The sequence below is a fragment of the Clarias gariepinus genome, chromosome 18 (assembly GCF_024256425.1).
Source record: "Clarias gariepinus isolate MV-2021 ecotype Netherlands chromosome 18, CGAR_prim_01v2, whole genome shotgun sequence".
Classification (NCBI taxonomy): domain Eukaryota; kingdom Metazoa; phylum Chordata; class Actinopteri; order Siluriformes; family Clariidae; genus Clarias; species Clarias gariepinus.
The window spans coordinates 22,827,427-22,852,266 of NC_071117.1; positions in this window are offsets into that span (position 1 = coordinate 22,827,427).

The following is a 24,840-nucleotide window of genomic DNA, read 5'->3' on the forward strand; positions in this document are numbered from 1 at the left end:
GAACTGTCAGTGAACAAGACCATGTCTGGGTTTTCCAGAGAAATTTTAGAGACTTTTAAAGGTGGTAAATAAGAAAGCATCACCAGTCATGATCACCCAATGTGCCCTCATCTAAAGAATCAGACATTGCAGCCATCATTAACGATAAGGGGTTGGTGATCTTTGCCCTTTTTAGGGTGATGTTAGAAGCTGTGAGAGTATTAAGCCAATTGCTCCATCTTTGAGCAGTTACTGTGATCACACGAGTGAGGACAACAAAGAGAGAACAATGTGGACAATGTACAGTGAGATGTTGCGTCAACACTATTGGAGCACAGGGAGTAACAACTACTGTAAATATGTAGCTTGAACTGCCTGAAGTCATGGACCAAAAGCGATAGCATTCACATTTAACTTAACTAAATAATATTGGACTGGTCGCAATTTGTCACCATGATCCTGCATCAAAAAGGCAGTCATGAACCCCGCATGCTCATGCACATATTGGTTGGACTGAAGCTCAGCTCAAAACCAAAAGCAGGTGCAGATATAAGAGCAGCTTTAACGTCGGTGAATTGATTTCAGCTGACTCAGAAAACTGAATACTTTCTGTCTCATTAGTAGATCCTTTCAAAAAATCATACAGAGGCTGAGCTATTTAGGGATAATTCTCAGTTCATGGATGACAGTAATTACACATACCCAGGAATGAGCGTAGCCCTTTCACTGTTGATGGAGCAGTGAACATTCGTACTGCTGCAACCTGATTAGGGAGGATGGATCACTGTCCTGCTGTTACTGATTGTCCTAGAAATTGTATAGAAGTGGTGGCTAGCAGTGTGGCAGACGCGACCACAAATACTGATCACCATCGAAAAAGAAAGCTGAATGGCTAGCTGTCTGGATGTAAAGGAACAGACCAAAACCTATTAGCCATATCAATGACTGAAAACACCATATCTGTATGTGAAATAGGGATCCCATTAAAAACAGTACTAGGGTCAACTACTTGAGGTGGGATGCGATCAATGTATTGGCAACACGATCTGTAATCGACTGTCAGATGCCAAAGAGTTTTTGGTGCAGCTTGCATTAACGCATTCCTGCGCATGTTTACTGATCTGTTTGTCACTCTCACGCTTCTCACAATCCCTCTCTGCAGCGTGATTGTATTAGAAGAGCATGCCACTGCGTAAATACTTGAACTGCAGCTTCGAGGTCTTTACGCTGCACACACCTTTCCAAAGCAGAAAAATATTGCTCTCTAGTCCATTTATCCTTATCTTTAACCGCAAGAAATTTGCATAGCTTCACCTTTTTCTTGCTACACAATTTATCCAACATCTTCCCCAATTCCTTCTCAAAACAGGAATCATTAGCATAGGGCAGGGATTTACAAACTAGTGACGACCGCCATCCATCACACTTAGGATCCTGAAAACACGTTGCAATATTGTCAAACAATATTAAGGCTAACTCATTCAGTACTGAGAAAACTACATGTTAGACTTTTACTGATTCCTTCACAATCATCTAGCAGGAAGAATATTTTTACAGGATAAAACTCACCTGTGCTGTCATGCACAAGACCTCCAGGGACTAGAGTCAGAACTCAGGCAGATGATGTTGCTGTCGCCTGGATCAGTCGTCACGTCACAGTCCTCAGACGGAGACCATCACTGTCCCACCGGAGTTGCCAGGATTGTTGTAAATAAAAATAAAATGTTCTGGATCAGACCAGAGCATTAGATGATCAAGGAATCAGGAGACTCAGAGCCAGGGTTCAGTTGGAAAAGATAGTTTTATTTTGCGTGCATGCATTGCAGCAGTCAGTCAGCCTGGGCAATGAAATTCAAACATGAATGGCAAAATACCCATTTTATACTACAATGTAAAAATCGACCCAAGGCCAAGAAAGGAAAAAACAATGGAAGAAAAATACAATCAAGGTTCAAAACATCATGTGAGAACTAAATAAACAAAAGCACTTACTAAATTAACAAGGACACTTATAACGTCACGCTGATATAAATCCATTATTAATGATTGTGCCATATTCATATCAAATATTAAGGAAAATTAGAAATAAATCCTTCATCTAACCTTAACATTGCATCTTACTTTTTTATGTAATGTTTTCATCAGAAATGAGCAGGTTACGAAGTTCCAAGCTGTTGTTCTGTCATCCCTTACAAAAAATAACTGCAGTTTTTAAGTCTTAACATAAGATTTTAGATGAGATTATCCCTCTCATCTAAGTGCTGATGATTGACTACAATAACAAACACAGGACATTTACAGTTAAATAATTTTATTATTTATTTTATATATTTCCTAACATCTCTCACATTGTGCAGTGTTACACATTTAGACATCAACTTCCACTTATACGGTCTATGGTTAAGCTAGGCTATACATTTACAGCTGAACCCAATGCTTGCAGTAGGCTACATTAGGTTACCCTAGGTAACATGATAACAGTTAAGAAGCTGAGTTAACATTAGAAAACACTTACACATTTAGGACAATGCATTTTACAGGGCATAGCAATACAGCATAACTGTGACTGTATTGCACCTTATAGTTCAAACTCTCGCTGAGGATAGGATGTGAACTTGCAGTCTTACTGTTTGATGAAGACAAATTATACAGTTCTTTTACAATTTAACATTCAAAGAGTGGGATCGAAAAACATTTTCTCTATTATTTAACTTGCACACATGGTGTTTGCTTCTACCTAGTTCCAGCTAGTTTCTGTTTGACTGTGCAGTACAGGACTACAGAAATTTAATGAAGGATAACTGCAGTTACTGCAGGTAATTACCTGAATGAGCCTATTTTACCAATGAACTATTCAATAACTATGAAGTCAAACAGAATCATATTTTATTACAAGTGCATTCCAACAGCATTGTACTTTACAAACACGCAAGTGTAACTGGATTTGTTATTTCAAAAACTGCAGTTATTTTTTGTAACGGATAGGGAGTGCATTTGTGTAGAAAGTAGTACTACACCCAGCAAACTATGCTTAATTGAGCTGAAAATCGACATTTCAGAGGAACACACTGGCATTTTAGCTGACTGGTATGCCGCTTGGCATTGCGCCTGGAATAGTTGGCCATGATGATGCCAGGTTTTCTAACAGTCCCCCTAGTGCAAACCTCCAATAAACTTGTATCTTCACCTGTTTGTGGTAAATTATGAGGTTTGAAGCACATATGGGGTTCATCAGTTAAGGAGGGCTGCAAAACAGTCACCAAGTGAAATGCTTTCACCATGTACATAGAATCTAGCTGTGCTGGAACAAGAATTCTGTGGGTTCTGAAACCTCAGCTGTAAAATCATTTATAAGCCATGTATGTTTTAGCAATTGTAAATGTATTACGACTGCTAATAATTCTTTTTTTTAACCTAAAAACGAATGCTTTTAGATTAATTGTCTCTTAGATGAAGACAAGAATATCAATATCACACACTGTCTCTAATGGATCAGCTGGAAAACAGGTCATGCAGGAATAAGTTATTTTAATATAATTTTAATAAATTACTACTATTACCATTTCAATTTACTGTGTATTTTTAATATGCAGATAAAAATTTAAGCACTTATCTAATAACAAAATTTTTAAATATAAAAAAATCAGAACTGTAAATGTGTGTTTTTATCACAAACAACTTTGCTAAATGTATCTCCTGTATTTTACTGTCTGAGAAATTATCTCCAAAACACAATTTTTTTGTTGTTTTAGTTTTTTTTTTTTTTTTTTTTAGTTGCACAGAATATGGCAGAAGAGTACATTTCCTATTTGCCACAACATTTTACCTGATCACAACATGTGACATGGCTGTTTGCATTTGGATGAACAAGGATCAGCATTTAAGTCATGGTTGTATGGCACTCTTTGTCCAATGTAATGAGTATACCCATGTCATGTTTATGTCTATTTCATGCTTAACTACTTTACGTTTGTGTTTATTTTATGTGTTCCTTGTCATTTTTCACATCTTTCACTTTAAATAAAATACTTTGCATTTTATCCATCTGCATCTCCATCTTGTGACAGAAGTAGACATTGGCAGAGTTTGGCATTGTGAAACCAGTGGCTCATAAACTTACCTTCTTAATATAAAAAAATTTCCACCTGTTCCCTGCTCTTGCTACAAAGCACAATGTCATCTGCAAACATTATTGTCCATGGAGACATCTGTCTAACCTCATCTGTCATCCTGTCCATCACCAGAGCAAACAAAAAGGGGCTTGGAGCCAAACCTTGATGCAGAGCCACCTCCATCTTGAATTTATCTGTCACACCTACAGCACATCTTACCACTGTCTTACAGCTCTCATACATGTCCTGCACCACTCTAACATACTTTTCTGCCACTCCAGACTTCCTCATACAATACCACAGCTCCTCTCTTGGCACCCTGTCGTACGCCTTCTCTAAATCTACAAAGGCACAATGCAATTCTTTATTACCTTCTCTTTACTTCTCCACCAGCATCCTCAAAGCAAATACTGCATCTGATGTACTCTTTCTAGGCATGAAACCATATTGCTGCTCACAAATGCTCACCTCTTTCCTTAACCTAGCTTCCACTACTCTTTCCCACAGCTTCATTGTATGGCTTATTAGCTTTATGCCTCTGTAATTGCCACAGCTCGGCACATCTCCCTTGTTCCTAAAAATTGGCACCAATACACTTTTCCATTCTTCTGGAATCCTCTCACTCTCCAAGATTTTGTTAAACAAACTAGTTAGAAACTCTACTGCTGTCATGAACTGGGTGTAATGGCTGGTGTTGATCACCATGGGCGTAGAGAGCAGGCATAGAGTCAGAGGGGTTGTGTAACCAAAAAAAAAGAGTCTTTAATGAACAGTAAACACAAAAGTATAAGTAAAAACTCAACAAACAAAAGAAACAATCAAACAATACGTAATAACTTTGTGCTAACAGGGACTCTCTGGCAGGACACAGGCAGAAGGACGAACACATCCTGTGGCGTAGCACAGGCAGAAGGACGAACACACATCCTGTGACGTAACACAGGCAGAGGGACGAATAACACACCCTGTGGCGAGACACAGACAGAAAGAGGGCAAACACGTAACGGGACACACAAACTATGCGTGAAGCCGAAACTGGACACTAGAGAGACTAGGGGAGACGAGAGGAGACAGGAGAGAGACTAGGGCAAAGACATGGCAGTCAGCTAGGCATGGCTTTTAGCTAAACATGGTTAAGATTGCTCTTAACCATGGCAGTCAGCTATACTTTCACCTAGCTAAACATGTCTTCAGCCCCAACATGCACTAAGCTACACTTACCTAATAGCTCAACACACACTAGGGAATTAGGGCACAGAAACACAGACGGAGGATACCCAGTGGCTAGGCTAGAGGACACGCAAAGGCTAGTCTCAGGGGACACTAGGGAGGCAGGAAACACAGAATAGCTAGAGACACAAAGGGGCTATGGCTAGAAGCATGCTAGTTAGCTCAACCTAGATTTTAGCTACACACACTTCTAGCCAAACACACACCTAGCTACTTACCTGGCTCTAGCTAAACACACAAGAAACAGGAGGACAAAAACCACCGTACTTACATACACTGAAGACAGAACTAAATCAGCTCCACTAACACAGACACACATAACATACACAGAAACATTGCCAATATGAGAGCCCAAGTCAACACAACTTAAATCAAAATATAAACTAAACGAAGAACCAAACAAACCAACAAAACAAACAAAACAAAATGCCCACACAAATGACAGTGGTTAAATAAAAAAATGCTCGACCCAGTTTCCCAGACTGAACAGCTATTTATAGTTAGATTAATGGCTACCTCGGCTCAGGTGTGCACTCGCATCACCTGACCGAGGTGCCTTCTGGAAAACTTAGTCAGCCAACAAAAACTACAACTCAAGAACAGCGACCTTTGGTGGTGGTCCCTTACAACTGCCACCTCTCCTAAGCACTTCCATACCTCCACAGGTATGTCATCAGGACCAACAGCCTTTCCACTCTTCATCCTCTTCAGACATTACAAGACATACAAGACATTATAAACAAAACAATATATATTCAATAAAATACATTTTATTAAAAATTTTAAACAGAACAGGATATTAAAGGATGAAATAATCACTGATTTCATTGTCTTAAAGCACAATGCAGCTGAAAGTGCAACACTGATGTCAGAACACTGTTGTGATTTTCATACACTGCCGCATGTCTCATTGTTATAATTTCTTGTCATTGGTCATCTCCACAGAAACATAAAAATTTTTCACAGGTGTTTTAAGTTTCCCTTTTCAATTTACTGTGTATAATAGCTCTTAACATTCTATATTTTATTCATGATTTTTACCTTGTTTCATAATTCTCAATTTTTTTATGCTCTGGTATTATTGCTTGCATGTCCACAATATATCTTTCCTGTTTTATGACCTCAATAAAACACTTTTTTGGTTTTTATTGCCCTCTTTTCTGTTTTTTATTGCCTGCTTTATGGAAATTAGCTATAATCCAGCCATATTATTATATAAAGGTAAGAGTCACATACTTTATTTAATCATCTTTATCTGGGTTATAGCACACACTTTAATGTTCATTTCACCAACTAGAAGGCAGAAGTGAAAACGTCTAGATTCATGTCTTCCTTAAGAAGCTTGATCTTTTTACATTATTTCAAAGCCCAATATTTTTGCTTCCTAGTAATTTGAAGGCTTTTATTTTAATGAGTCTCACTTATTAAAACTGTGCTTTACCTATGGCGACACAGCTGTTTAGTCCCAATCCTATAAGTTCTCATAACATTGTGTGCATATGGAAATGCTCTTATGTTCTCTAATCAACAAAGCTATGGTTTCTACTGTAGAATAATTTTTTAATGGAACATCAATTCAATAACATTTATCGTACAAAATTGATGGTGATTGATGGCTGCTTGATAATTAGACCCTATAATAATTAGAAGGCGCATGGAAATACAGTGGAACCTCGGATTACAAGTAACGCGGTTTACGAGTGTTCGGAAAGAGGAGCAAAGATTTTAAATAAATTTTTACTTAAAAAACGAGCGTTGTCGTGCTTTACAAGCTCTGCGTACTATGTATAACGCATGTGCTTCTTGTTTTGACACCGAGCATCACGTCATCAAAACTGAGCCAACGGTTTTTCTCTCTTTGGCGCTGCGGGTATTCATCTCCCCTGCTGGGTCTTAGTGCTCGTCTCTTACTGGTATAATCAATCCCTGTGTGTGTGTGTGTGTGTGTGTGTGTCTCTTTCTGCAAAGTGTGTGTGTTATGTGCTCTCTTTCTCTCTGGACATTACTGTGTGTCAGTATGTGTGTGTGTGTGTGTGTGTTATGTGTGTGCACGAGCGTAATTTGACACTGGGTCACACACACACACTTTCTCTCTCTTTCTCGCCTTTAGTGTGTGTGTGTGTGTGTGTGTGTGTGAAACAGAGAGGGGGTGCTTTACTCACAAACAACCAGCACGGTGTAAAATTACACTCGCGCACACATACAGTACAGATCTGGCCTTTTAAAAACGCGTTTTCGGAAAAGGGATCCCACGACTTGCCGCGGCTCCGCGCGGCAAGCTGTGAAAATGCCCTTCAATACTTGTAGGGGGCAGACGTGTTTCAGTCTAAAGTATTGTGTGTCTACTGAAGACGAAAAATGTTTTGTCTCTTAGGCGCCCATTGACGGCAAGCGACAGAGCTCATAAACGTGTCAAGCTCAAACTGATATGTATTTATTCATCATTTTCATTCAGAATTATTATTATTAGTAGTAGTAGTTCTCCGAATCTATTATTAATATTGTAACGCACCCGCGCGTGTGCAAAAGATGTATGACGTTAGCCTATAACAGTATTGTTTTATTGTTTTTATGCGCTTTAAACGCAGACGGGTACTGGTGGCTCAGTGGTAGGTGATTCGCCCGCCATGCGGGAGACTCAGGTTCGATTCCCAGCCAGTGCTCAAAATGCCACGATATAGCCATTACATTATCAAGTTATGCTTCAATACTAAATGCATGTTTGCAATTCAGAATTTTTTTTTGCTTAAGCTATGAAACACATTAGCACTCACCTCACAGTTGCTATAATTTAATGATTATCATAAGCAAAAAGTGTAAAACAAAGGATTCACATTTATTACATTTTCACCCAGAGCGGGATTCGAACCAGGGTCTGGACGATTTTATAGGATATACGGATATTATACGGATATTATTTAAGCAACGCCACACCACGTGGAAAGCGGCAAAAATGCTTCAATTTCATTGCCTGTCACTGAGTGTCAGCTATTCACGACTGGCCCCCGCGGAACCCAGAATCCCCAGGCTTTGACTGCGCTTTCTCCATTCGTTATTATTGAAGCTCCGAAATCACTGGGGCATTTTTTCTAAATAGATGCTATCGTTTATAACTGATGGAGGTTTTGGGCTGTATACACACACATTTTTGAGGGGTTTAAAACGAATTAGTCCAAGCAGACCTACATGAAAGGTGAGAAGTGAGTAACTGCGCGCGCTGTCGCGGTGTATATACTGTACAACACGCGTTTATCAACCTTTTGAAAAAACGCTGCGCCACGCGCTAAATTGAGGCATCCCGCGGGAAAACACGCGCAGTCTTAATGGCCACATCTGTAACACACACTCAGCAGCGCAGGAGAGAGAAAAACACACACACAGTGCCTGTGCGCATAAATGGAACCACTTATTGGTCAGGATTTATTTTTACTTTTTTTAAGGTAACATGCAGGTTAATTTGTTTAATTTTTTAAAACAATTTTTTTTTTATATTTAACTTCTGCAGAAGGACCAGTCTCATACAGCAAACAGTTGCAGCATGGAGAAAGGTGATCTCTTACTCCTAGCTGACCTATCTTATACACAAACATTTCTGTTAACATAATCAACATAATCAGACATGAAGTTCCTACCTTCAAACTCATGACTCTTTATCTGACCCAGACCAGATGTCCATACCTTATCATTTATTCAGGAAGAACTACAAATTAGGTTGTTTTTGTTCTGTCCTCGTCCTTGTGTTTCTAGGCTTCGACAAACTTCTATAGTGTACATGGCATAAAGAAAAATAAAGAAAATACACAATTTTGTTTCAATCCAGTTTTATTATATCTAGAATATAGCAGACAGTATATGGTCACTGGAATAGCTGGAATGTGATTGTAAATTTATGACTAAAATAAAGCTGTTTATCAGCGTGCGTGAACCCGCGGCTCTTACTTTCACTTTACAAAAGGCAGCATTTTTATCAAAAGGCGATAATCCATAAAAATGCGAAAAAACGAAAAAACGTGTGAGATTAATCCATAAAAATGCAGACATATTCCACCAGAAAGTCATTGCCTCTCGCAATAATGCAGATCAAACATAATATACTTGTCCATAAATAAAAAGGAATATTTAAGCATATAGGCAAAATGTATTCCACTTAAACATTACAGATTAAAACAAGGAAAGTATAGTAGACGTGCTAACCTTAAGTTCATTGTGAAACGGACAAAAGGTCTAGAAAGGAAACAGGTTTGGTTATTTTACAAAACCTTTTTATATTTAGTAAATTAATGAATTACACTCAAAATATCAAATCCAACTATGAAGTCTGATTTATTTGGTACCATTAAACACTTTATTTCCATTTATGTTTATATTTACAGATGTTACTCATGCGGTATTCTGGTTTTACCACCACGCATTTGGGTTTGTGCGTTTGCCGACTTCTACCGCTGAGTGCCGCTATATAACTATAGACTGACGCCTCAGGCATCAGTTCATTTTTTCAAGGATCAATGAGCCGCGCTCCATCAGAGCTGCACATAGTAGCGGATGAAATCAAGTGAAACATTGTAGTTAAACTAATTCATAATCACAGTATTAAAATTACAGTACAAATGTAGAATTTAAATTGAATTAAATCTTATTAGGATCGAATGTAAGCAAAGTAAATGTAACACAGTGAGCCTTTAGATTTTATCATGTGTAATTAGAAAAGCTACGCATGTATGTTTTTCATCATCTTATATTTTGTGTTCTTTAAATTTGTAGTAGATTTATTAACTGAAATAAATGAAAATAAATTACCATTAAAATTCTAACACTGTCAGGCCATGCTACTGCGTCAGCAAATGTCGATGTGTTTTTGCGTTATTATAAGAATTAAATGCAGTAGGCTGTTATGATCATCATAATGTATATAAACTTATACATCAAATTATATTTTCACATACGAGCACCTCGTTGCGCTGTACCACTGCCAGCAAAAGCCTTATAAAATACAAGTGAAACATTAAATTAATTTATCATCACAGTACTAAAATTACAGTACAAATTGAGAACCTAAATTTTATATAGGCGTTTCTTAGTTCCATTGAATTTAAGCAAAGTAAATGTTAACACAGTGAGACTTTATATTTTATCATGTGTAACACTCACGTAGCCAGAAAACCCTGGGTGTGTGTATCAAAAAAAGTGGGTGAGTCACAGTTGTTGTCAGAATAATGGGCAAAAACTATATAATAAAGCTATTAAAGCTACATAACCTTTATAAGACTTTACTTTTTTTTAAGTGCACGCACAATGACGACAAAACGTTGATGTTATAAAATAATGAAAGCAAACAGGGATACAGCGCTATTCTGTATCGGTTTCGGGGGAACTTGAGCGCATCAGAAAATAAACCGAAACTGCGTGTATATTTGCTTACAGACGTGAAAAATATACAGTTAAAGAAAGCAAAATGTCTGCTTTTATATAAACTAATGGGAAAAATGTAATTCGTATAAAACGTGGATTACTACAGTGCATACACTCACAGCCGAAACCAAAAAACATCAGCTTATCAATGAATTATTAAAATTCCCACCCCTGTTAAAACTTCGTATTCAGTACTCAGAGGCTCGCCCAACATTTGTATATTATGACTGAGATAGGAAGGCGGCTCTCATCGATGTGCGTTTCGCACAGCGCCACAAAGACAGCGCTTATTTAACACATATAAATGTGTGTCTGTTGTATTTCTGGGAAAGAGAAATCTCTTATAAATCTCTGATATCGGCGCGCGCGTTCATCTGTCTTTAGATCAAAACTCGGCAAAGTGAAAGAGCGCACGCTGCGGGTTCACGCGAACATTTTACATTCACTGAAAGATTTATTTACAACCACATTTCAGCCATTCACACACATGCATTGTGCTATGTTGTTGGTACACACTTTTACTTTCCATCTCTACTTTGATCAAAATGCTCCCGATATGAGCCGACACGAGCAGCTTTGTTTCAGTCCGAATATTTATTTCTCATAAAGAGAGGCAACCTATACTTGCTGACTGACTTGCTGAAACACTGCAAGTGAAAGCGCGTGCGATGTGAGCAGCTTTAATTATTAATAATTAAATAATTATTAAATGCTGGACATAAACAGCTAAAATCAAGATGAATGTTATTCTTTAGATTGTTACTATCATGTTCTTTTTTGTTTGGGTTCAGCGTTAAATGATTATTTGAAACTAAAGCGCCTCGTGTAGATTCATGCCACGAGTCATTTTATCATACAAAGATTATCACATTGTGCTCGGACCACTGACTCCAAAATTGACATTTTTACCGTTTAAAATAAAACTGTTTTTACCATCCCTTGAGCTGTTGTTTGTGCTGTTTTCTTTCATAATAACAATAACAATAGACAGATAGAAACATAGTCTGTCAAAACAAAATTAATTGCAGCTGTTTGCAAAATTTCCCTTTGCGCCACCTGGCGGTCATTTCACAAATTTATTTGAATTGCAACTGACTTATTTTGGCTGTTGCCGTTTGCAGTGACAAGGTGCGAAATTTTATAACTTCACACCTATCAAGAATAAAAGGTGAGAAGAGGGATTACAGTAACTAGGGGTTTCTGTGGGTGTCACCTTGAAACGCGCTGTCGCATTGTATTCAGCGAATAGACTAAAACTAAATCAAGTTTGCTTCAGCATTGGAAACAATATTGTATTAAGCTATCTTTATTAAAGATTATTCACTTTTGTATTCTTTGTTGTACTTCATCTTTTTGCACACACACAAAGGCATCTTTAAATTTTAACAGAAAATAATAGTGGGCTGGTAATCTTGCATATAGGACCATTAATGGTTACTTTGTATTTTTTCCATTTGTAAATAATTGCTCCAGCAGTTGTCACCTTTTTTACCAAACTTCTAGTTGATGGTCTTGTAGCCCATTTCAGCTTTGTGCAGGTCTAAAATCTTGTTCCTGACCTGCTTTGACAGCTCTTTGGTCCTGACGAAAGAGCAACTTGCCTAGAATTGCAGGCCTGTATGATACACCATGCTTAGTGTGCAAGGACACCTCACATTCAGCTTTTACTCACTGCAAAAATCATAGGCTCTGTTTCCAGTGTTTCTCGCCTGATCATCCAAGAAATCGCTGTCCAAAGAAAAAGGATGCTTCCTCACCCAACCAGCAGTCAAACTGAGTGATCTACGTGCGAGGGAGGATCACGTAGATCTTGGGAATGAATCTCCCATATCCAGTTTCGATGATGTGATGGATTGTGAGTCTTTAAGTCAAATTTTTAGTGATGTATCTTCTGACAAAACAGTCATCTTTCAGGGTGTACAAAGAGTTCCAAAAGCTGATAGCTTGTTTTACACTTCTGTCTCAGTTGAGAAGAATATCATCTTTAAAGCTTTAATCGACAGTGGATCAATGGCGTGTACTATCAGCAAGTCTGCTGAAGAAAGTCTGCTGACGAGTAACCCAGATATGACAAGTCAGTCTGCACAAGATATTGTCATTGTTGATTGTGGTGGTCACCAAGTTACCCCTACTGCAATCTATGATCTTAAAGCCACAGTGTACGGCTGCTCCATGACAATTCCTGTTTTGGTTGTGCCTGGACAGACCGAAGAGATGATTTTAGGCATAAACGTCATAAAACGACTTCTGATGCAATTGAGAGAAACCGATGGTTACTGGAGGCTCATGGTTAAGTCAAGTAACAACGAGAATGATGATTGCTCTATGTTTCTATCACTTTTCTCTAATACAGAACGATGGAGAGGTGAATCCATACCTGATAAAGTCGGTACTGTAAAATTTCAAAGGAGTGTGACTTTAGAGCCACAAACTGAACATCTGGTTTGGGGTAAGCTACCACAGTCTTCCGTCTTGTCAGTAGGCAGCACCGTGATTGTGGAACCAACAGAGTCCAAAGCAAGACCAAGACAAATACTGGTTGGAAGAGTCATAACACCACTATGGGGAGATTCCTATTCCTTTGAAAGTCATCAATCCCACTAATCACAGAGTTGTGTTGAAGAGAAATGCGAAAATAGCCGATGTGTCACCATGTATTACTGTTCAAGATTTACCGCTACCAGTTAAGATCCAGTCTAATCTGCAGTGTACAGGGGAACCGTCACTTCTTAGATCAAGTGATGAAATGACGCAGTGATTTGAACCTTGGTGATCTTGATTTGGAGTCATGTGAAGTGTCAGCTCTCTGGAAAGACAAGTTGTTACACATGATTGAGAAGTATGAATCAGTTTTCTCAAAAGACAAAATGGATTGTGGAGACGCTAAAGGCTTTGTCCATCGAATTAACCTCACTGATGACCGACCTTTCCATTTCCCATACAGGCGTATACCACCAAACCAGTATGCCAAACTGAAAACGGTGCTTAATGAGATGGAGGAAAAAGGTGTCATCCGCAAGTCACATAGTGATTATGCGTCCCCTCTCGTTCTAGTTTGGAAGAAAAGTGGTGATCTCAGAATTTGCACCGTTTTTAGGTGGTTGAACGCAAGAACTGTCAGAGACGCCTACCCCTTACCACACCAGTCAGATGTGTTACAGATGTGGTCATTAAGACTGCGCGTGTTTTCCCGCGGGATGCCTCAATTTAGCGCGCGCCGCGACTTGCCATAAGCAACATTCGGGAATTTAAATAAATGTGTTGTGCTTCACTGAATATCCGCCAGATGGCGCATGAAAGGACTTTATTTAAACGCCGGACCAAGTACTGTACAACGAAGAATTGTGTATAATTACTTAGTCTAAAACAATATCGTTCCCAATGCTGAAGCAAACATGAATTTTATTTTGCTTTACAACAGATCTTTCATGATAAATGTGTGTATAAGTGCTTCATATTTTTTTCATAATGATGAAATGAGATGCCCAAATTCGTGCTTTAAAATTCTTAATAAGTTTCTTATATATTTTTTGTAATGTTTTAACAGGGACAAAACAGTGAAATACATGGCAATGTCTCGGTTTACATGGTGTTGAAATTAATTTAATTTCCTGATAGTAGGCTATCTGATAGTCTTAACTATGCGAATGTCCTGATTCGTGAATATGCCAACATATCTTATTTAAAACGTAAAAAATGTGTCGACATCATCAGAAGACATGAATGAACTATATATATTATATTATTAAGTAAATATTATTTTATGACCACGAGCTTCTTCTGGCATTTTATAATAATCATCATATTTGCTGTTTGTGTCCATTTAATAATTATTTCATACATTCTTTAACCACGGCTGAAAATAATAGCTGGAATGTGATGTGATTGTTAATTCATGACTGAAATAAAGCAGTTTGTCTTTTGTAAAGTACATTCACTTTACAAAAGGCAGCGTTTTTATAAAGTGTTTTTTAAAGGCAGTGTTTTTATGTAGGTTGATAAACGTGTGTTGTACAGTATATACACCGTGACAGCGCGCGCAGTTACTCACTTCTCACCTTTCATGTAGGTCTGCTCGGACTAATTCATTTTAAACCCCTCAAAAATGTGTGTGTATACAGCCCCAAACCTCCATCAGTTATTAACAATAGCATCTATTTAGAAAAAATGCCCCAGTGATTTCGGAGCTTCAGGAAATCTCCCGGCGCTCTGCGCATAACACCGGGCCAACTCATGTCGGAAAGAATTTTTAAACGGTTTCTAAACGTGGGCTATTCTTTTTTACTTATAATACTTGTTATTTTAATTTAAATTAGGTTTGGGCTCAGGACTTCGATTCGGCATCGTGATTCTCCTCTTTAAATTACTCCATAGTTTTAATCAGCGCTCAGCCGCATGCATGAAGTTTTCCAGAGCGCACGGGCAGAAGTAGACTAATGAATATGAACGCGTCGGAAAAACAGCAAGCAGACTGACTCTGACCATTTAAAAAAACGTTTGCGTTCATTTTCTGACGCGCTCAAGTTCACCAAAAACAATACAGAGGAGCGCAGCTTATTTGCTTTCAAACATTTATAAAATCACGTTTTTTCGTTATTGTGAGTGCGCTTAAATAAAAGTTGAGTGTTATAAAGGCATGTAGTCTTATATAGTTTTATAATATAGTTTTTGCACATTAATCAGAGTCCTCATCTGTTACATTTTTGAGGACAATAGTTTTTTTTCAGCCTGTCACGGCGTGCGCCCAAATCAATATCGCTCCTCGCTCACTAGTTAGGCGGCCTCTCCTTCAGATATGCAAAGAAGCAGGGCTGCAGAATTAGGCACGAATAGTGAAGAAGAGCTCTCCTTGCTAAAGATCACGGGCTTCCAATCCGCGCTATAAAATACTCTGGGTTTGTTGGTTTACAGTGGATTTTACTACGCGGTGTGAATGAGACGCACGCACACAACGCGGAAGTGTGGCATGCAAACGGGGCAATTGGAACGCGGCCCAGATACTTCAAAGAAGAGCAAGCGCAAGCGGACGGAGGCAGGAGCTGCTGTCCGCGGATGGCCGTCGTATTCGTATTTTATAGCGCAGGGTGAAAGCCCGAGATCATTGGCATGGATGAGCTATGTCCAGCTCTGTACCAGCATGTCATGTGGGCATTATAAGACTAAAAAGTGGCAGCTGGCACGCTTAAAAATAGACGCAGGTTAATTTTTTTATAGTCTAAATTAAAATCCTCCTCTTTAGTGCCTCCTATTCCTATTAATCCTATTGTTCTTTTAGTGTCACTGCGTGTGCTTACAATGCCAGACAACATTCAAATGCAAATTATTCACTCTCCCCAAGTGTGAATCAGCTGTTCTCACCTATACATATTAACCTATATGTTCTCACCTAAAGTGTTTAGGTGAAATTCCACCTATAAAAGTGTGACAAATATGCAAAGAAAAAAAATTGGAAGAGGTAAATACTTTTTCATGGCACTTCACATGTAGTCAGATTGTTCCACTGGGCTGAAACTGTAGCAGGTGGAGTTATAGCACTTTTCAAATCACACTTACTATACACTGATATGAATAACTTTGAATGATGAATTCTACGTTAATATGATCTCGGGCTTGCTCCACATTATAAAAGCAAAGCGCGGAGATGGAGATCAGAGAAGTACGTGTTGTGGTGGAAAATAGGCAGTGGCGGTTCTACACTGAATTGCTCCGCGGGCGAGACTCCCTCCCGCCCCACCCCCGTCAGCGCCAATTCTAACCAACCAAACCCCCTGTCTGAAGTCTGCTCGGTCTTGTTAATTTGTTTTAAAACCCCCAATTCTGTGAATTCCCCCAGCAGCTAAACCGGTTTGATGACTTCACACCTGTTGTAGAGGTGAGATGGGGGATTACAGCAACTGTGGGTGCGCTTCACCTCGGAGCGCGCTGTCGCGTTGTATTCAATGAATAGACTAAAACTAAATCATGTTTGCTTCAGCATTGGAAACAATATTGTATTAGGCTAACTTTATTAAAGATTATACACTCTTGTATTCTTTGTCCACACACGTCGGCATCTTTAAATTTTTAGGTATTGATCCTTTCTCGATGCAGCGAATTTTCTGAGCAAATTAATAATAATTTCCATGAATGAAAAGCAGGAAGAAGAAAAGGTTACGCGAAAATAAGAAAAAGCTTTAGAGGTAAATGCTGTGAAATGCTTCAAATGAACAGATTCTGCCTATAACAGGTCAGGGACAGTGAGGCTGGACCCAGCAGTGCACCACATCCCACATCATAATACATGCTGATGATGACCAACACGTCTCCCCTGATCTACCAGAGCCAAGTAAAAAGAATGGCAATCAAACAGAATAAAATTAGTAGCAGCACTAACTTGTGCTAGTTATTATGATGGTGGTCAATATTAATTGAAATAATGTTTCTCAGCATTATTTCGTGTTAATATTGACTACCCTAATAATTAAAATAAGTAACTAGTTTACTAGCGTGAGCTACTGCTGCTACTGATTTTATTTCAGCTTACCTGTTCAGTTTTATTGCCATTCCTTTTAAAATATTGTCTTTATAGATAGTTGTTTGTCTTGATGTTCTTTTTTTCGTTTCTTTGACCCAATAATAAATAAAACAATGTTCAGTGATACTTCAAATAACATGCTTAAATAGCATTGATTTCTGTATTGTGTTATATTTTTATACTAGTAACTGGTGTTAAAAATGTATCTCTACATTAATGAGCCAATGTATTATGGTGTGGGCTGCTGTGGGCCAGGAAGTCCAGGGCCACTTTTTGGTCCCAGTCCGCCCCTGTAATAACGAATGGAGAAAGCGCAGTCAAAGCCCGGGGATTCTGTGTTCCGCGAGGGCCAGTCGTAAATAGCTGACACTCAGTGACAGCCAATGAAATTGAAGCATTTTTGTTGTTTTCCACGTGGTGTGGCATTGCTTAAATAATATCTGTATAATATCCGTATATCCTATAAAATCGTCCAGACGCTGGTTCGAATCCCGCTCTGGGTGAAAATGTAATAAATGTGAATCCTTTGTTTTACACTTTTTGCTTATGATAATCATTAAATTACAGCAACTGTGAGGTGAGTGCTAATGTGTTCCATAGCTTAAGAAAAAAAAATTCTCAATTGCAAACATGCATTTAGTATTGAAGCATAACTTGATAATGTAATGGCTATATCGTGGTATTTTAGCGAATTTTGAGCACCGGGAATCAAACCCGGGTCTCCCGCATGGCGGGCGAATCACCTACCACTGAGCCACCAGTACCCGTCTGCGTTTAAAGCGTTTATAGGCTAATGTCATACTAGCCTACAGGCTAATAATTCTGAATGATAATGAAGAATAAATACATATCAGTTTGAGCTTGACACGTTTATGAGCTCTGTCGCTTGCCGTCAATGGGCGCCTAAGAGACATAACATTTTTCGGCTTCAGTAGACACACAATACTTTAGACTGAAACACGACTGCCCCCTACAGGTATTGAAGGGCATTTTCACAGCTTGCCGCGCGCACTCGCGGCAAGTCGTGGGATCCCTTTTCCGAAAACGTGCGTTTTTAAAGGCCAGATCTGTAGCTGCTTTGGGTGGCAATGCGTTCTTTTCAACCATGGATCTTACCTCAGCGTATTATAATGTCCCTCTGGAAGAAAAGCACAAAAAGTATACTGCCTTCTCTTCCCCATTTGGCCTACATGAGTATAATAGGCTTCCTCAAGGTCTCTCCAATAGCCCAGCCACTTTCATGAGAATGATGATGTCTGTCTTTGGAGATGAGAATTTCAGTAATGTCCTCTGTTACCTTGACGATTTGATGGTGTTTGCTCCTTTAGAATCCATAGCCCTTCAACGTCTTGAAATGGTTTTCGTATCATAATCTGAAGCTGGCTCCAAAGAAATGTTGTTTCCTGAGGCGATCAGTGAAATTTCTTGGACACATAATAAGCGAGGAAGGAATTAAGACTGACCCTGGGAAAGTTCAGGCAATTAGCAAGATCCAAGCTTTTGATCTGATGGAACCTGATGGAAAAACACCATGTCAGAAAAAGACCAGATCCTTTATTGGAATGGTTCTATATTATCAACATTTTATTGAAGGATGTTCAGCGAAAGCTAAGCCTCTATTCAAGCTGACATTAGGTGCAATAAAACAGACTCCTGTCGCGAAAGGACGGAAACCAACAAAGAAAGCTCTGCACACCTTAAAACAGGAATTGACAAAGAATGTAACTCTGGCTCACCCAGACTTTAACCAATATTTCATTTTGACCGTTGATGCATCGTTCTGCCAGGTGAAGAGATTGCCAGACCTGTAGCCTTTGCAAGCAGAACTCTCTCTCGCTCACAAATGAACTATCCAGCTCACAGATTAGAGTTCTTTGCCTTAAAGTGAGCTATCTGTGAGAAGTTTAGCCATTGGCTGAGAGGACGGCACTTTACGGCATGGACAATAATCCTCCCACATATATTCTGACTAAACTTCGACTTGATGCATGTGAGCAGTGATGGGTGGCAAAGTCAAAAGTTTTCCATGGAATTCATGATGCAGCGGGACATCAAGGGCGAAGTAGAACACTGTCACGCCAAGCAAGTTGCGAAAAGGCTCTGGAATGATTTCTTTTTAGTCTATGGATTCCCTAAAAGAATTCATTCTGACCAAGGGGCTAATACCGAGAGCAAGCTAATCAAAGAACTGTTGACCATAGCGGTTGTGGACAAGTCGCACACAACACCATACCATCCCATGGGTAACGGCATTGCCGAGAGATTCAACAGAACTCTTGGAAGCATGATCAGGACATTGCCTTCTAAAGCAAAGTCAAAATGGCCTCAGATGTTGCAGCAGCTTAACTTCTGTTACAACTGCACAGAGCATGAGACAACAGGTTTTGTGCCATTCCTTCTTATGTTTGGCAGAGTGCCTCGTCTCCCCATTGACGTCCTGTTTCAAAATGTGCTTCTCAATGAGGATGTGGTAGATTGCAAAGATTTTGTCTCCAGGTTAAGAAGAGATTTGCGGGAAGCAGCTCACATTGCACAGATGCACACTCTGAAAGAACAGGAACGACATGGCAGACTTTATAACAGAAAGGTGAAAGGCAGCCCACTGACTGTTGGTGATAGAGTACTGGTTGCAAACAGAGGTGAAAAAGGAAGAAGAAAAGTTGCTGACAAATGGGAGTCATCCCCATATGTAGTCATGGCTGTGTATCCGGACATCAATGTTTACAGAATCCAGTAAGTTAACTCGAACAAAGTGAGAGTGGTTCATAGAAATTTTTTGTTGCCTGTGAACTTCCTACCCATTGATGACCCTCAGGAACAGGATGGAAAGGACGATGTTGTTGTGAATAATTAAATTGATCTTCAGGAAAACAAAGTTGACCATGATGCCAAAACTGCAAACTGGATATTACGTAATCTTGATGGCTTTGATGAGGATGAACGTACAAACTGTACGGACTTACCTGATGTGTCTGATTGTGTGTCAGGGATCTTGGATTCTGCACGTTCTGATGCTGGGGACCTGCAGGAAAGTGGTGTCGAAGAGATTTGTGATGTTGAGAGAAGAGATGTAAATGTGACAAGTGATGCTGACTCGCCTGAAATAGGAGGTCAGGATTCTAACTCGATTCAAGGAGAACGAGTTAGTAATAATGTCACACAGGAGAATGTGGTGTGCACACAGCTGAGGCATGTTGAGGCCGCAGTAACTCAAACTAGGCTTGGCAGAGTCATTAAGCCTCCCAAAAGACTGATTTATGACATGAACAAACAACACATGGACAGTTTAGACTCTACAGTAAGTTCTTTAGTTTATTTAGTTAAATGCATTTTCACATAAGAAGAAAGGTTACATTTTATTTAATGCTTCAGGTTGAGAACACTAGGGGAATAGTCTGATGTAGAGATTATAAATCAAATATGGAGTTAGTACATAATAGAAATCTTTTTGAGGTGTAACAGGCATCTCTTTAGTCTACCACGAGATTGGGGTTGGCGCCTCTCTAAATCTTTAGGTACTCCTCATGGGAGAATCTATGATTGACAGCTAGATTGTACTGCAAGTTCATTTTTTTTCTCTGTTTCTCTGTTTTTTTTTATTGATCGAAGACATGAGGTTGCGGTTCTGTTACATTTTTCTTATTATGATATGTCCACATTAAGCAGGATTTAAGGGGGGTGTATGTAACGAGATAAATGTTACACAAATATAAATGAGTTCTGAAGTTCTGTAAGTAAATCCTGTGTTAATGTGAATGCGCTTTCTATTAGTTACGCCGGGGGCGCCGTTCAGAACACGTTGAAAGGCAACGTGTTCTGAATAGGTGGAGTTATAACATTTTCGAGCTTGCCATTTTGTCTCCTACTGCTTTGTGTGCAGGTAATTATTTCTTTATCATATAATATGCATAAAGTTTCATTGCAGTATTCTGTGCATTTTCTGTGGTTAAGCAAAGTGTTTTTTTGTGAAAGTACTTAAGAAATGTCATGTTAATTCTCATGCATACTAAATAGATGATGTTCTACAAAATAGATGATGTAAGCTGTGTAATTCATGTAGCATGCTTTACTTTATATTCAGACTTTTATTTTATTCCTGCATGATTTAAAATGTCTTATACGATCACAAAGCAATATTGAGAAAAGAGACTATTGAATTGGTTAGACAAAACTGTTTGTCCTGAAGAAAGTCACATTTCAGATTATTGTTTTATGTTTATTCATTTTGGTAATGTTAAAAGCAGAGCTATGGAGAATTGCTGTGGGTGGAGTTATAACATTTTTTCGAGCTTGCCATTTTGTCTCCTACTGCTTTGTGTGCAGAACTGCTGTGGGAATCAAATAAATTGCGACATCATCCAAGTCCTGAGTGTGTGTGCTGATGACGGGGTGGGACAAACCGGGTCAGGGAAAGAAAAATCAAGGAAGGTTTTTTTTTAAATTTATAAAAATCGCTATTACTTCACCCTATAGTTTAGTTTAGCACACAAAAAACAGAAAAAACCTTTCTGGTAAATCAACTGCATATGTAGTTTATTTACAGTAATTTATAAAAAAAAAAAAGAATATTTTTACGTCTGATTTTATTCATTGTGCCAACAATGAATAAAATTTACATCTCTTCTCTCAACATCACAAATCTCTTCGACACCACTTTCCTGCAGGTCCCCAGCATCAGAACGTGCAGAATCCAAGATCCCTGACACACAATCAGACACATCAGGTAAGTCCGTACAGTTTGTACGTTCATCCTCATCAAAGCCATCAAGATTACGTAATATCCAGTTTGCAGTTTTGGCATCATGGTCAACTTTGTTTTCCTGAAGATCAATTTAATTATTCACAACAACATCGTCCTTTCCATCCTGTTCCTGAGGGTCATCAATGGGTAGGAAGTTCACAGGCAACAAAAAATTTCTATGAACCACTCTCACTTTGTTCGAGTTAACTTACTGGATTCTGTAAACATTGATGTCCGGATACACAGCCATGACTACATATGGGGATGACTCCCATTTGTCAGCAACTTTTCTTCTTCCTTTTTCACCTCTGTTTGCAACCAGTACTCTATCACCAACAGTCAGTGGGCTGCCTTTCACCTTTCTGTTATAAAGTCTGCCATGTCGTTCCTGTTCTTTCAGAGTGTGCATCTGTGCAATGTGAGCTGCTTCCCGCAAATCTCTTCTTAACCTGGAGACAAAATCTTTGCAATCTACCACATCCTCATTGAGAAGCACATTTTGAAACAGGACGTCAATGGGGAGACGAGGCACTCTGCCAAACATAAGAAGGAATGGCACAAAACCTGTTGTCTCATGCTCTGTGCAGTTGTAACAGAAGTTAAGCTGCTGCAACATCTGAGGCCATTTTGACTTTGCTTTAGAAGGCAATGTCCTGATCATGCTTCCAAGAGTTCTGTTGAATCTCTCGGCAATGCCGTTACCCATGGGATGGTATGGTGTTGTGTGCGACTTGTCCACAACCGCTATGGTCAACAGTTCTTTGATTAGCTTGCTCTCGGTATTAGCCCCTTGGTCAGAATGAATTCTTTTAGGGAATCCATAGACTAAAAAGAAATCATTCCAGAGCCTTTTCGCAACTTGCTTGGCGTGACAGTGTTCTACTTCGCCCTTGATGTCCCGCTGCATCATGAATTCCATGGAAAACTTTTGACTTTGCCACCCATCACTGCTCACATGCATCAAGTCGAAGTTTAGTCAGAATATATGTGGGAGGATTATTGTCCATGCCGTAAAGTGCCGTCCTCTCAGCCAATGGCTAAACTTCTCACAGATAGCTCACTTTAAGGCAAAGAACTCTAATCTGTGAGCTGGATAGTTCATTTGTGAGCGAGAGAGAGTTCTGCTTGCAAAGGCTACAGGTCTGGCAATCTCTTCACCTGGCAGAACGATGCATCAACGGTCAAAATGAAATATTGGTTAAAGTCTGGGTGAGCCAGAGTTACATTCTTTGTCAATTCCTGTTTTAAGGTGTGCAGAGCTTTCTTTGTTGGTTTCCGTCCTTTCGCGACAGGAGTCTGTTTTATTGCACCTAATGTCAGCTTGAATAGAGGCTTAGCTTTCGCTGAACATCCTTCAATAAAATGTTGATAATATAGAACCATTCCAATAAAGGATCTGGTCTTTTTCTGACATGGTGTTTTTCCATCAGGTTCCATCAGATCAAAAGCTTGGATCTTGCTAATTGCCTGAACTTTCCCAGGGTCAGTCTTAATTCCTTCCTCGCTTATTATGTGTCCAAGAAATTTCACTGATCGCCTCAGGAAACAACATTTCTTTGGAGCCAGCTTCAGATTATGATACGAAAACCATTTCAAGACGTTGAAGGGCTATGGATTCTAAAGGAGCAAACACCATCAAATCGTCAAGGTAACAGAGGACATTACTGAAATTCTCATCTCCAAAGACAGACATCATCATTCTCATGAAAGTGGCTGGGCTATTGGAGAGACCTTGAGGAAGCCTATTATACTCATGTAGGCCAAATGGGGAAGAGAAGGCAGTATACTTTTTGTGCTTTTCTTCCAGAGGGACATTATAATACGCTGAGGTAAGATCCATGGTTGAAAAGAACGCATTGCCACCCAAAGCAGCTACAGATCTGGCCTTTAAAAACGCACGTTTTCGGAAAAGGGATCCCACGACTTGCCGCGAGTGCGCGCGGCAAGCTGTGAAAATGCCCTTCAATACCTGTAGGGGGCAGTCGTGTTTCAGTCTAAAGTATTGTGTGTCTACTGAAGCCGAAAAATGTTATGTCTCTTAGGCGCCCATTGACGGCAAGCGACAGAGCTCATAAACGTGTCAAGCTCAAACTGATATGTATTTATTCTTCATTATCATTCAGAATTATTAGCCTGTAGGCTAGTATGACATTAGCCTATAAACGCTTTAAACGCAGACGGGTACTGGTGGCTCAGTGGTAGGTGATTCGCCCGCCATGCGGGAGACCCGGGTTTGATTCCCGGTGCTCAAAATTCGCTAAAATACCACGATATAGCCATTACATTATCAAGTTATGCTTCAATACTAAATGCATGTTTGCAATTGAGAATTTTTTTTTCTTAAGCTATGGAACACATTAGCACTCACCTCACAGTTGCTGTAATTTAATGATTATCATAAGCAAAAAGTGTAAAACAAAGGATTCACATTTATTACATTTTCACCCAGAGCGGGATTCGAACCAGCGTCTGGACGATTTTATAGGATATACGGATATTATACAGATATTATTTAAGCAATGCCACACCACGTGGAAAACAACAAAAATGCTTCAATTTCATTGGCTGTCACTGAGTGTCAGCTATTTACGACTGGCCCTCGCGGAACACAGAATCCCCGGGCTTTGACTGCGCTTTCTCCATTCGTTATTACAGGGGCGGACTGGGACCAAAAAGTGGCCCTGGACTTCCTGGCCCACAGCAGCCCACACCATAATACATTGGCTCATTAATGTAGAGATACATTTTTAACACCAGTTACTAGTATAAAAATATAACACAATACAGAAATCAATGCTATTTAAGCATGTTATTTGAAGTATCACTGAACATTGTTTTATTTATTATTGGGTCAA